The sequence below is a fragment of the Topomyia yanbarensis genome, chromosome 3 (genome assembly GCF_030247195.1).
Source record: "Topomyia yanbarensis strain Yona2022 chromosome 3, ASM3024719v1, whole genome shotgun sequence".
In the NCBI taxonomy this organism is placed as follows: Eukaryota; Metazoa; Arthropoda; class Insecta; order Diptera; family Culicidae; genus Topomyia; species Topomyia yanbarensis.
Genome location: NC_080672.1, coordinates 264528343 through 264541791, shown reverse-complemented (window position 1 = coordinate 264541791; position 13449 = coordinate 264528343). Strand labels below are relative to the sequence as shown.

The following is a 13449-nucleotide window of genomic DNA, read 5'->3' as shown; positions in this document are numbered from 1 at the left end:
TGAATGGGCTCGCAATGCAAGGGAAAAAAGGAAACCCATTCGCCGTAGCATAATGTGAAAGGTAGGAAAATTAATGGTTAAAATGCAAATCGGTGTGTTGGATGCCGGGATCCTATGCTCAAGTACTTGCAGGGCCACTTGTGCGGCTTAGAGCTTTGGATTGTAGCACGGACCAGCCAGAGCTGGAGGAATGTCCCAAAAACTAGCGTTGGTGGAGCGTTTTTTTCTCTACCCACACTGAAATTGCTACCTTTCTATCATCAGCACCTTGAAACTTGTCTGTGTCGGTTCTGAGGAAGAAGCAAGTGAGATACGAACTAGATTGAAATTGTTTACTTCTGCATTTTAATTATTCCCGTTTTTGGCCGGGTGGTTATCCCTTCGGGAGCGGTGGTGGTGGGGGAATGCTTTTTTCCTCGAGTTTTTGCTCCATGCGAAACCACATAAAAAGATATTTCGGCTTGCACACAGAAGAGTGTAAAAGGGTTTGGGCGAAATGAAAATTGCGGTTTAAATGCTGTGGCTGAGACGGTAAAATCTTTGTTTGGGAATGTGTGCAGGAGATTCAGCACCGATGAAGCCATTAGGCGAATTAATATTTATTTAGGACCGAATGATCGAAATGCGAGATAATACGTTTACTGTCCGTCTTCGGAACGTCGGTTGTTGTGGAATACCGTCTTAGGCTGTGTCTTTAGGTGGACGAACGCCAAGGAGATTTTTTCAATTAATTTACGAAGAGAACCAGAAGGATGAAAAAAAATTACGTTCGAAAACAGCTAAATTGATTGGGTTATAAACACATTGTGTTGCGAAATTGGCATATCCCAAAAGCAACTACTTCAATCATCGTTGTATTCACCAACTGTTATTTCGTTTATAAAATTTCATCGATTTTTTTTCGACTCTGTTACGAATATAGAGCAATTTTGGCACATTTGGCAACATTTTTGAATATAAATTTAAAGGAAGCTTCACAATTTTAATTTATGCAATTGCTTAAAAAAATGTTGAAAATTCAAGAACTCTCCAGAGGGTACTCCATTGTGACAACAAAGAACAAATATTTGCTATTGTAATTCACCTAATGCAGTGAATTGTAAGGTTTTCGAGATTCAAAATAAATATTGACTTATACTTGCTATCATTATTAAGAATAGAGAAGGCAGTTCAAATTTCCGGTAATAGATACACATTTTTGAGAATTTTGACATAATTTTCTATTATGAATCACATACATACTGAATTACGTTGTGGAACTTGACCTTTGCAAACAATTATTTTTTTACACATGATAACTGCAGTGTTATTAAAACGCCAGATCAGGTTTTTTTTTGCCGCAATCAATATTGCTCAGGATCATAAGGTGAAACGAATTCCAGAACTGAACTGAACCTTTATAAATGAAGGATATCATAACGTAGATGGTGTTCAGAATTTGGTACAAATCGTCAATCACAAAATTCAAATGCTTAAAGCTTCATAAAAGAATAAAGATTGAAGGAGGGTTAACGATTATGGTTCAATTGAGCATTAACAGCAACAAGAAATTTGGATGGGAATAAGAAAGTAGATACACTCTAGTTATGTAAATTTAAAAATTTAGATATGAGTTTTAAATTTTATGGAAGTTAAGATAAAAATGAATTCCTAATTTTGGCAAACAACACATAAACTTGACTCTTTGAGCGACAGTATGAAAATGCTATGTTATTAAATGTTTCAAGAATTAGGAATTCTATAAACTTTCAAAGCGAAAAAAGCCTTTTTGAAATAACTGCTGCAGCGCTCTGCTAATCATAGTAACAATGCTAACCCTTAAGAGTGTTGCGAGAGAGTTTCTAATGTGAGTAAAATTTAATAACTTCAGCATTTGTCGACCGATTTCGATGATTAAAGAATGAATATTGAAGGAGTTTTCAAATTTCGGGGACGATTCTGTACAAAAATTGCACAAAGTAGTTATGTTCATATAATTGTCTCCAGGGCCGGCGGAACACTTTTTCCCGAATGGGTAGTAAGATTTGGAATGATTTGTACCCGCACTGACGAAAGTTCAGACATGGCGTGTGAAAGTGAAAATGAAAATTCCATTATAATAGCTGGTGGCTATTTGGAAACACTCTTTGTTGCCGGGCTGTATGGTCCACGGCACAGCGAAAATATGTTTGTTGATTACTGATACTCCATGGAGCGTTTGTACAGCTAAATATCAATTACTACATTCATTTAAAGTTTCTTTGCATTAATTTTCTATTCTCTGCGATAGAAGCTTCTTTGGTGGGTACTGAAGGCTGCATGATAGTGTTCACTATTGGGATTGTATGTCTGACGACTGACATCCTTTCAGGATCAATGAAGGTCGATTTGAATACCGATGGCAAAAATAAAGCCAGCAAGTCTCCTTTGCAATTCAAACCATTTCCATTTAAAATAACCGGCTCCTGGATGGTCTACTTCCGGACCAAAGATAAGCCATTTAACATCGATATATCGCGTGATCTAACTAAACTCCACTCGGACGTGTAGGAAGAAGTATTTTGTCTATGTACCCGGCCGAGAAATAGTGCTTGATGGAGTAGTCTCAAAGAGACGCCTTAATTGCGAAATATGAGGTTGGCTCTTTACAGAATCCTTCCCTTCAGTCAGTGAAAATTCCGGTATGCAAGCAATTGCGTTCTGCAAAATTCGAGGAGTATAAGAAAATAACTTGTGTATCGATTTTGTTGGCTATTTTCGGCAAATTTAAGACTAAGAGAAACGAATGCAATGAAATTGAAAGACAGATAGGTATTCTAGAGTGAATCAGTTATAAACTTAGAACGGAAAACTAGGACTAGGCAGGCTCATATGGACATGATCGAAAGGAAATGTGAAAAATCCTTTGCCTTCTGATAAGTAGGAGTTGGTTGTTGCACTCAAGTCTACCGCATGGTCATTGATAGAACATAACTCATCATCATCTTTTACCGCCGACGCCGGCAGTAAATAACTTGTTCTCCATCAGCTTTATTTTGTGCCCTTCGCCGGATCAGTTCTTCCAAAATTGTTCTTTTGAACGGGGTTCTTCTATCTGTTCGCCTTTTCGTGCCACCGGGCAGGATCTGCCGTCGTAGCGAACAATGGGGCGATAGAGTTACCCATTGTAGAAACAAGCCACGGTGCGGAGAGAATCATGAAAAGTTTTCCTTCTGTGGAGAAAATCCGCATGAACTGTCGTAATATGTCGCATTTAAATTTTGCGGGGTAAAACTGAAGTATTCTTTTGAGGAACGCTCCGAGAAGAAATACTAAAGAGGGCTACGCCAACGGTCATGTATAATTTATGCGCTCCCTTGTTGAGCAAGGAGCGAGATTCTGACAATCCCATTGAAGGAGTATCTTCTAAGGTGCCTATACATTGTCGAAAGAGGATAATCATTTCCTCTCCTAAACTTCCTCGTAAAGGCCTGAGAGTGTCCCTCCGGCTGTATATAAAATAAATAAAATAGGTACTATTACAAAACCGACGTAAGTGTGTCAGTGTTTTTATGTTCCTAGGTTTTGCACAATGCATTAGCATTATGTAAAACCTGGTTAACTTCCGACGTAGATCATCCACAATTTTAACATTATTCGCCACGGCCGAGAAAATTCTATGTAGGAGCCTTTTGGGGATCCTACATATATAGTAACCGTGCTATTATCCTACATATATAGTAACCGTGCTATTATTTCAGTCGGATTAATCTTTGCTCGGTACCAGGTATTGACTTCATCTTCCACGGTATGCCATGGGGTGTCTTCACGATGATAGCCAATATATCTTACTGCATGATATTTGCGACAATTTCAATATCTTGAAAACGGTGGAAATGATACGAATGCCTACTGCACTAGCGCGGCCAAGTGCGTTAGATTTATCATTGCATTGAAAGAGCTACGCGTCAATTATATCTGAAACAAACGAATCAAAACAAGACATTCCTCCATTGGAAACGTACAGCGTTTTGACTGGCTTGATTCTCTATACTACGATTGAAGATCAGACGAAACGAGTACCGACCGCGAACAACCGTTGTTTTTCCTGGGGAAAATATGGGAGTTCCTGACTGTTTTATCTAAAAAATTGTACCAAATTACCAAATATAAATATTAGTTTGAGTTATTTTGCTTTGCTGCATTTTGGATAATAAGAAAGGCGGCACTTAGATTAGAATGGTAATGAAAAGACACCTTGGCATCAGAAGGTGATACTTATGAAAGATCACGTAACTTTAACGAGTTTTTCAGTACTTCTTGTCAGAGGACACTCGAAAATTGGCGAGTTTCGTAAAACAATGGAAGTCTAGGACTCCCAAAGGTATCAACAAACCTTGGTTTAAAGGAGATGGATACAGATCGTGACTTTTTTCGGGTGATATGTCGGGTCCAGTGTTACCACAATTAAATCTGTACCGAGAATTGAAAAATCTTTTCTATCTGTACTCTTCTATAGGAAAATCTGTATCGGATTTTGTACCCAAACAATAACACGGTTGTTTTTAAAAAAACATTTTTCTTACACATATTTTACATTCGTGGAAATCAAACCAGACATTCTAACTCGGTTGTTTTATTTGAACTGTAATTCCGCAAGAAACCAGTTAGAATTCCGGATGAGTTTGACTGGATAATGTCAATATCAGCTCCAGCTCAAATTTTCGTTATCAATTTGTTTGCAACCAAAGGTGGTGAACAGAGCGGCGGCGAGAAGCTGAGATGCGACTGGTACTATCAATAGGATGCGAGAAACCTGCTTACAGAAATTCAAATGGAGCAGGTCAGAGTAAACGTATGCACGTATGCACTTCGAGAAGATTCGCTCGGCTTTCACTAAGACATCATCCCTTTGATTTGCTAGAAGTAGGTTTCTCGCATATCGCATTCTAATGTCAGTTCAAGCTCAATCAGTACCAGCACCACTTCAGATTCTTGCCAGCACTGCTACCTAACTCAACGTTTAGCTGCTGTTTACTAGGATGCATCGCAGGGTTAATCTATCTTACCTTGCCGTCATATAAAAAAATCTGTACCAATCTGTACTTTTTTTACAAAAATCTGTAATCTGTACCAAAAATGCTTCAAAAATCAGTACTAGATAAATATGTACTTGTGGCATCACTGGTCGGGTCATGTCCAATCATTAAGTTGAATGCGCATCTCCAGCATATTGAGGTCGTGGAGAGCGGTCTCTGCGCTTCTAGTGACGGTTATCGCAACACTAAACATGTTGTCTGGTCGTGCGCCTAGTGTTCTAGTGCCAGATCCGTTAAACGAATCCCTTCGGCCTCGTTACAGTCTGAGATATGCTGGCAATCCTCGATCTCTTCTAAATGTCTCTCATATTCTCAAACACGATAGATATCCAAATTTTGTAATCTCTTTTTTTTTGACATGCTAACAGCATCCTTAGCATAAATATAAATAAAATCAAATTTCAATCAAATCCTAAATACTATCCCATTTTTTCAAGAAATTTAAGTTGTAAAACAAAGAAATTTGTATCTGAATAAAAATGTGACGCATGCATTTAGTGCGCAAGACACATACGTGGGTAATCTCAGGTTTTGGTATGTTCCAACTTTCGAGTGGGTAATTTCCCGCTCGATAATTTTCGAGTGGGTAGTACTACCCATAGTATCCACGCATTCCGCCGGCTCTGTAGCCCGCAATACTCCACCTTTCATTCTTAACCAACACTATATTCATACATGATTATCATGTGTTAGTATACTGCTAACTGTGGATAATATTATACAAATGCAGCAGTGTAGTGCAAAGACTTTATTAGTCTGCGAATGTTTTGTCATCTATTCAAGTTTTGATACAATATATCTCCTATTAGGAGCCTCAAAACCAAAAACAATAATTTTGGTGTATATTTTCTGCTAAACTTCTGTTATAAATATAGTTCTTTCACAAAATAATTAAATAAAGAAAATTTCTCTGGATTCCGAAATCTCAAAAAATCACATTACTCGAGATTAAAATATCAAAAATCATGACAAAGATCCTGAAATCATGAACATGAATTACTATACTCATGACTAAAATATCACGAAAATTTGTATAGAAATTAAGAAAATCATGACTAAGATCCTGAAATCATGTAGTTGAAATGTATTAGTAGCGAAATAGTTCACATTGTTTAAACAAAAAGACAAGGTTTTAATTGGTTGAAATTGTTGGGCCAATACATATTTAATAGTAATTATTAATGTTTAATTGAATCGAATCTATTTTAAATAATATTGTTAGAGCTGAGTTTGCAAAGACACTAGTATGTCGACAGTTTTTACCAGTTACCAGTTTTCTGTTCCAGTTTTGACCTTCGAGAGTATTGTATTAATCGGATGATGAACCACGTTGCACTATTTATAGTCCGTCTTATTCCGTTCGTACCGGAAAGTTGATAAGATTCACACTAAAAAAATCGTTTCGTTGACGTAATTCCAAACTTGCCACAATCAAACAAACCGTAATTGACGAAATGACGAAATATAACCGTGTTCTGTTTAATTTTACATGAAAAATGTACTTTTCTTGCTCAGTGCCATAAAATTACACACTTTCAAATTTCAAATAAACGCCATATGTGGAGCAAAATTAAGTGACTTGCAAAATTCAATGACATGTAAAACTAAAATCCAACGTAAAATTATGTTATTTTTGATGCTCGTATACAGGTCAGGAGACGTAAATTTACACGATTTTTTCTATAGGTGTGTTGATCACACAATTTCGAATCTCTTGGAATCTTGAATAGAGTTACGACAATATTCTCTTGTCTGCTGCTCAACAGCTTAAGAAAGTGTAATACTAAGAGAGCAGATTTCAACGAGTGGTACGATTCTACTGAAGCCTGTTCATTTTTGGCTGTGTAGGCCATGTTCATATTGTAACGAAAATTGTCTAAAAACTCAATTAGGCAGATAAAATTAGATAGATTCTAGAGTTCAGAATTCAAATGTTTTAGAAAATATAGGTTTCTCTCGGTAGCCGGCTGCCAAGAGTTTAAAACACTCAAAAACTAAAAACGATCTTTTTTTTGAGTGACCATGTACTCGGAGACTAACTAAATAACTAGGTAATTAACTAATCTTTACAGGTCATATCACTTGCTTGGGGCAACTTTTATTAGACAATCAGCAGTGAAACATGATGCAGTGAGTGTGCAATCTGCCAAAAATCAACGTCACAATGCAACACAACGATATTCATTTGTGGTACGTAGCTTGGTGAAAACATAAATCTGTTTGCTGACAACCACTTTTTCAAAAGCACCATTTAGCTAAGCCGATAGTTTATCCAGCAGCTATTTTGTATGATTTAAATCGTGGTGACCTAAAAAATCGACTGATATTCTTCTTTTAGAGTTTTGCAAAGCGTTCCAAGCGTTCAATTCTAACACATGCTCAAAAAAGGTAACTTGAGCCTTAAAACCCCGCCAACTTGAAACTGAATGATTGGAGAATATTTTGAATTTGAGTCTTGGTTGCCATAACTGAAAGTTGGCATTTGAAAATTAAACTTAATTTATACCCGATTTGAAGGTTTAAAAATCGAAATGGAACAACCTACCGAGCTTTCTTCATCTCATTCGATCCTGGAATAAACAGCCCAATCATAGTAGCAGCCCCAGTCCAGGATTCCAGTGCGTCGCAAGGTGTTCCATAATTACCTAACCGTGGCTTCACTGACGAAGCATTTCAATCAATGTAATGCCCAACTCACCAACCAATCAAGGAAAGCTGACGCGCACACGATGGATTGCTTCATCAAAAAATACCTTGTAAACATTTTCCATCAACAGGCAAATAAGCCTCACTCAATCATCGTTTTGCCGGTTTTTTCTCTCTTCTCGCTTAAACCGTCTCACTTCGTACGTTAATCGGTCTACGTAGCAAAAAAAGAACTGCGGGCAAAACTTTCTCGACGCGGCAGTCGAAATAAAGGTGGGGAATTTCCTTTCCTATTTTTGTTGTTACTGAAGAAGCTGCCTTTGCCACTCCATATTCAATCAATCCGTTACATTCCGCCTTATCAGCAGCATCTGTCGGACATTTTTTGTTCCCGAAGATGCTCGCCTTGCAACAGCAGCAGTTGAAACAAATTGTTGGAGGTTGTGGGGAAAGTTAGTCTAGCAACACACATAATTAATCTTTTTATAGACACACTCCAGTATACCGACGTATGTTGGCAAGTATCGGGAACATCTACGCGTAGCACGAGTCCCGACTGTACTTGAAGCTTTTCGCGGGAGAAAGCAGGAAACATTCCGACCGCCGCCGCCGCCTTCCTCGAAAACAACCATACTCGAACGATTTGGATGAGTTGCCAAGGGGAAACTTTTTCCTATGCTGCAGCCGTTTTGGGAGCTCTAGAAATCCAATAAACCTGCCTACTTGACACAGCCAGCGCCAACTTGGCCCCCCAACACCGAAAACGTCGAAAACTCATTATGCGCCGTAATCAATTACGTTCCGGTAAACTTCATTAATTCTGGATAATAACGCATGATATAGTATGCGTTAGTCGGTCGGTGCCGTGCGAAGGATTGTTTCTGCGAGTTTGTTCGAGTTTGCTTTGAACTAAATTGAATTAGCTAGGTCTGGTTGAGGATGACAGTTACGTGTTGTAGCGTTTCTGGACGGTAACAGACTCCATTTATTGTAGTTTTTCCGATTGACTGGGTTCATCACAGCGAGCTACAGAAAGGTTTGGCCAGAGCAAATTTTTCGTTTTTAGTGCAGACACACTCCAATTATAATCGATCATTTTTCCAGGAAATTCAGCGACAATTTCTATTGGTTTCAAGTAAGTAATCGTTTACAAAGTTGCAGTGGAATTGGTGAACAAAGACGCATCAAATCATTGTTACGTGTAGGAAGAATGTGTTTTATGACCATCATTCTTGGGTAATAATAATTTTACTTCAAAAATGAATGCTTGACCTTTATGGTTTATAAACCACAATCAAAACTTTTATCTTGATTTTTAACCACTCATTATCAAATTAATCCCACCGATCCCATCTGAAACCATGAATTCTTGTCGGCAACAGATGATATAGCCCACCAAAGCCACGACGTTTTATAATGCGCATAAAAAATGCAATTTCCATTAGCCCCGGACGTCCTTCGTAAATATATAGTGCAAGAATGTAGGGAACAACTCAAACGACGCTAAGACGCTACTATAAATTCCGTCCTAATGAAAAGTTGCGTCCTGTAACACCCGGCATAAATAACAGCAACAGAGGGAACTTTTTACGATAGATAATAATCATTAACTTTTAACGATAGATAAATTTATACCCACCGCCGACTGGGCAGACAGTTGGAACCAATCCCAACGGCAGACTGGGCTGAACCCCTTACCAAAATGCGTCCGATAAGCGACGCTGCCTAGGAGGCTAGGCAGGGTTGAAAAAAAAAACAAAACAAAAACGCAGACATAATCATAAGCATCATCGTCATCGTCACTATACACGCCACCAAATAGCGATTGTTTGTCGTGTTGCGCTCGCTATTTCAAGACACAATAGCAGTCTGTTGAATGTCCAACCTCCCGCGCCATTTGCTCGGTGGGGATTTCGAAGCTTGGGTTTTTATTGCTTCCACTCGGCTGATGGCTGACTTTCAAAGGCATTAGAGGCCAAAAGTAAGCCTCGGATTAGAAGGATACGGCGCGAAGGCGCAACGCGACTAGACACACAATCAGGCTGGCTTTTATTGAGTGAGAATCGAAATGAAGAGAGAAGACGATGAAAAGACAATTTTGGCAGTACTGGCTGATGATGATGATGACGGACGAATTAAACATGCAATTCGGGACTCCCGTCAGTCCGAAGAACTGATATCTACAAGAAAAAACAGTTTCTACTTATTCTCGAGCAAGGGCGATTGGTTTTATTGCTCCTAATCAAATTGCGATTATTCATTGTGACAACGGTAGAGCATGGCTTTGTGAGACACAGAAGATGAGCGAGAAACTAACCACGGATCAATAAATCATGGTTGATTATTCTGACTCAATGGCGGTTTTCGTTCGGGAGGAAAGGGTAATGGAATTGAATGGCACTAAAGTGGATCAGGGTAAGCTTTCAACAATTGCACTACAACCTGATGGTGGGAGCCGATCTTTCAGCGAGGCTTTGCATTCATTAAATGCCAAGGATCGCATATCAACTATTTTGTAATTAAACCCACTTCAAGAGCCGAGATCATCTTCAAGCCAAATTTAGACGAACAGTATCCGTGGAATTCCTTGTCGTCACCTTCAAAGCAAATTGTTTTTCAACTTTTTGTTCGCTACAAACTGTTTCGTTGAAGAACTTTCTTCTAAAGTAGAGAGAAAAGTTCCACACACCTGGTGCTGAAAATTCTTTTCGATTGAAGCACGAAATCTTTCCGAGTAAAAATAACCCTTGCGGCTTTTTGTCGCTGAAACTTAATCTCTAACTCAATTAGGAGCTGCTCGTTTCTGTGTGTGGGTGGGTGGGAAGAATTTTGAAAAGTATGCCATAATCTCACTAGACTACAAGCCAGTCCCTAAAGATAAAACAAATGAAACGGACCCATCCTTTTTCACCCACATGCATTAAACAAAAAAAAACTTCAAAAAAGTTAACTTCATTGAGAATTAAAGAACAACATTTTCCCCCTACTCTTGCGCGGCAAATTGACTTGGCGCTTTTGGCATGCGATGTTTACATCACACACATCCACATCGGCCGGCAAGTGTTGCTATTTTTATCAGCCGACGGCACGGTGAAAAACGAGTTTCTCAGAACGTGAAAACGGTTAGAGCAAGGGTGTGGTTTCGGGCAAATAACTCAGTCAACCTGCTGCTTTCTGTTTCTCGCCATTGAAACACATACACACATACGGACACAAAAACCAAGCAAGCGAGGTGCCTTTCTGCTTAAGGCAGCCACAAACTCTTGTTTTATAATTTTTTTTCCTTTCACTCGACTAAACGCCAACCGAAAGTGAAGAATTAAAAATGTTCCCCTTTGAATTGCAGCACGGAAAATAATAAAAGCAGAAGCACCAACCAGAAGTGGCGAATATCAAAAAGTTAAGCTTTTCTTTCATGGGCGCTCCTCGAGCTGAAGTGGTTCCGCAGAGTACCTTCCGACTTTCAATCCTTGCTTTCAGAGCAGGCAAACCGGTGAACCCCCCCCCCCCCCCCCCAAAAGGTAATAACGGCACCATGGCCGGGTTTAGAACGAGCGATCACAAGTGTGAAGGAGAGCTTTCACGAGAAAGGAAAACATGCATAAATAAGTTTTTATTATATTTCAATTTTACGCTCTGAACTTTGTATTTTACAGCTTACTGCTGCGCGCGGAATCGTCCCGAAGCGAGGAAGCGAAAATCCGGGGGTTCTGTGCTAAACCGCGGCTAGCACCTTTGTACACACATGTCACGCTCTAGAAAGATTTGGCATACGCGGTGTTCAAGAGCTGCAGTACCTATTCCCACTGAAGAGCTGGGCCATTCAGTTCTGGTTTACGGTCGACGATTATGGGTTTTGGAGCTGGCGGCGGCTCGGTCCCTCTCTGGCATGGTGGCGAAGTTTTCAGCTAACCAAAAATGACACATGTGCTTTTAATTTTCTGCTTAGTGACTACTGTTTGCACGTTTCAACTGGCATAAATGAGTCTTTTGGTTGCCACAGGTTGGAACATGGGAGTCTAGTAATGAGAAATTGTTGTCGGATTCAGTATACATACGAAGTAGAAACCAGAATTGGAATCCCTAATTTGATTCCAGAATAGGAATGCAGAATCGGAATCCGACCCAACAACGCGGTCTTTGTGTATAAATTTTGTTCTATAGGATCGAGTCTTCATGGTGTGGAATATTTACTGAAGGTGGAAACGGAGTTCAGATTTACGGAAGTCGCGTGTCTTCAGTATCATCACCTGCGCAATTGAGTCATTTAATGAATAGTAAAATTCTTCTTCCATTCCATAAATCGCTAGAGCTCCACAATCTAAATGTAACCATATAAATGTCCAACCCGAAAAACGTCAGAACGATTTTTGATTGATTTTCTACGAAAATGTAAACACGTTGACACTATCGCTCTTACTTGACAATGGTATTAGCCACATGGACTGCCATCTTTGACAGCTAACCCTGCTACAAGAAGTTCGATTACGCAACTTTAATGTCAGCTGGAAAATGTCTGTTTTTTAACAGCAAGGTTTAAAAAGCTTCAAAACCCTCACCTGTAGTGCATTGGAACTGTGTGGGGTTCGCGACTCCCTTTCGTGCCCAACCACTAAAAACGCTCTTTACTCTTTTTTCACCCTTCTCTCCCCTTCTTTCAAGATGATACTTCATAGAGGGGACTACTCAGTTTACCACAGCTATCTCGAGGCCACACTTGATACATGAAATTGCTCGACCTTTGAGCTATTCAGTTTTTGACTCTTCTCTTACTTTTCGTCTTCGTCTATTACGTCGCCATTTAGTTCTCGTCTCAGTGAGCCTTTCAGCAGCTGATTCCCGCGCCATTTAGCTCCTGTTTCCGTGAGTCTTTTAGCACTTTTTAGTCGGATAGTCCTTAGCGAAGAACTCCCTCTACTGTGACTGAGAGTTCCCCGACAGAGGAATTTCTCCCGACACCGATACCCGCTTTCTGAAGCCATTCAGCTCCCAATTTTACCGAGATCTGCTCTGATATTACACGGCAGTGAAACTATTATGCCCCAATTGAGAGTTCCCTGGCGGTGGAATTCTTCTCTGTAGCGATATCTGTTAGAATTAGAATTTACTCTACTGTAAATTCCTCAGCGGAACATTTCTCCCGATACCGATGTTCGTTTCCGTGAGCAATTTAGCCTCCCGCATTGTCCCAATCTACTCGATCTAGTTCCCGGCGGTGGACCTAGCCTACTCAACCGTTCAGCTAATAGGTGGTGAGGCTTGGCTAGCGATTCCGGGTAGCTTCCGGTTCACTGGCACCCCAACGACCCACTGCTGGCTTTTCGACGCGATCTACTCGAACTAATCCGCGACGGTGGATCTATCCTACTCACAAGCTATCCGGTAGGGTGACGAGGTCGGTCCGATGATTCTGGTGTAGCCTGTCATCCGGTTCACGGGCGCTCCGACGACCCGGACCCGGTGCTATGGGCCTAGGCGGTGGATTTAAATCCGAAACCCGATTTGTGGTTTCACTGCGGTTTTCTAGCCGACGCCGCTACTTTGTTGGTCCCTTCGCCACTTCCCCTGCACCTCGGAGAGTATATTCGACGCTACTCTGTTGACCACATCCTAGATATGTTCTTCGTGGCACATGTCTACAACGATATTGTCGACTGGCACGCTGGGCATACCCTTTGAAATTCTACCAGGCTATGGCATTCTAAAACTACGTGTTTCGGCGTCTCTTGCACGTTCATACAATCCG

General features: G+C 40.1%; 1 protein-coding gene across 7 annotated transcripts in view; it reads right to left on the bottom strand.

Moving 5' to 3' along the window:
* LOC131694044 (CUGBP Elav-like family member 4) overlaps positions 1–13449 on the bottom strand; it is a 467189-nt gene that overhangs the window by 255676 nt on the left and 198064 nt on the right. The gene's annotated exons all lie outside the window — the stretch shown is intronic.